We start from the raw sequence: 1,228 nt of genomic DNA, 5'->3' as shown, positions 1-1,228 counted from the left end.
TGTGGTAATAAAGAAAAAGGGGCGTCCAGGGTTCCAGTCCGCCTCCAACCTCCCCGGCTCCCTGCTGAGGGAGCAGAAGCCTGTGAGAGAGGAGGGGGACGTGGCCTCCGCTGCCAAGAGGGGAGGACCCCCCCAGCGCCCGCCCCGGGGGAGCCACTGCACCGACAACCGCCCGTGCTGTCCCCCGGCGCTCTGCCCCGGCCCAGGCCTGAGGACAAGCTGCGGAAGAAGAGGAAGTTGTTCGAGGATGACGACAACGAAGACCTCGCTGTGAGGAAAAAGGTTTTTACTTTAATTTACTCTTAATTGACTTTAACGTTTGGAGCGGAGTTGTCGTCAAACTTCTGTTTGTCTCCAGCAGGAAAAGTCGGATGAGCCGTACTTCTCCAAACTCCTGCATCGCATCAGGGCAGAAGAGGACGGAGCGGCGGGGGAGGAGAAGGGGCCGGACTCTCACTTCAGGATGGCCCTAGAGAGGACGGGGCGATTGATGGACACCGAAGACGAGGGAGAGGAGCGCAACTCCAGGAACGAACTGTTGAGCGCCAGCATCAGAACTCCGATTGGCGACAGCGACCACTCCCATTGCAGCTCCCCTCAGGCCGGGCCCAGCAGCGAGGGCGGGAGCGAGACCCAGGAAAAGGGTCAGCGTCTGAAGGCGCGCCGCAAGCGGCGTCTGCCGAACCGCGAGCTGAGCCGAGAGCTGAGCAAGGCCCTGAACCAGGCCCTGAACCAGGAGATCCAGAAGACGGAGGACTGCCTGGCCAACGAGAACCGCCAGCCGCTCAAGGTGGAACCCAAGTCGGAGAACGAGGAACCCAGGAGGTTGTTCCGCAACGGCAACGACCTGGTGGACCAGAGGTCACACCTGAAGGCGAAGGAGTTGAACGGCACGCCGTGGGAGCTGCGACACTTCTACCCCAGCCCGATCACTCCGCTGGGCTTCAACAGGAGCGCGCCGACCAATCGGCCCGTGCCGCCGCGCTCGCCGCCCAAGTGCGTCCAAATGGAGCGTCACGTCATTCGCCCTCCCCCGATCAGCCCGCCCCCGGACAGGTTGCCACTCAAGGACGGGAAAACTCACGTCATACAGCGAGAAGTTTGGATGAAGATCTTCAACTACCTGTCGCACCAGGAGCTGTGTGTGTGTATCAGAGTCTGCAAGACGTGGAACAGATGGTACGCACACACACCACCACTCTGGCGCCCCCTAGGTAGGAGGACTACT

The 1,228-nt window shown here is 61.5% G+C and overlaps 1 pseudogene; it reads left to right on the top strand.

Moving 5' to 3' along the window:
• Positions 1-1,228, top strand: part of LOC103396916 (lysine-specific demethylase 2B-like) — an 11,503-nt pseudogene that overhangs the window by 5,652 nt on the left and 4,623 nt on the right.

Source organism: Cynoglossus semilaevis, chromosome W, assembly GCF_000523025.1.
Source record: "Cynoglossus semilaevis isolate Cse_v1.0 chromosome W, Cse_v1.0, whole genome shotgun sequence".
Classification (NCBI taxonomy): Eukaryota; Metazoa; Chordata; class Actinopteri; order Pleuronectiformes; family Cynoglossidae; genus Cynoglossus; species Cynoglossus semilaevis.
Note: the sequence above shows the minus strand (reverse complement) of the source record. Positions and strands in the feature narration are given on the sequence as shown.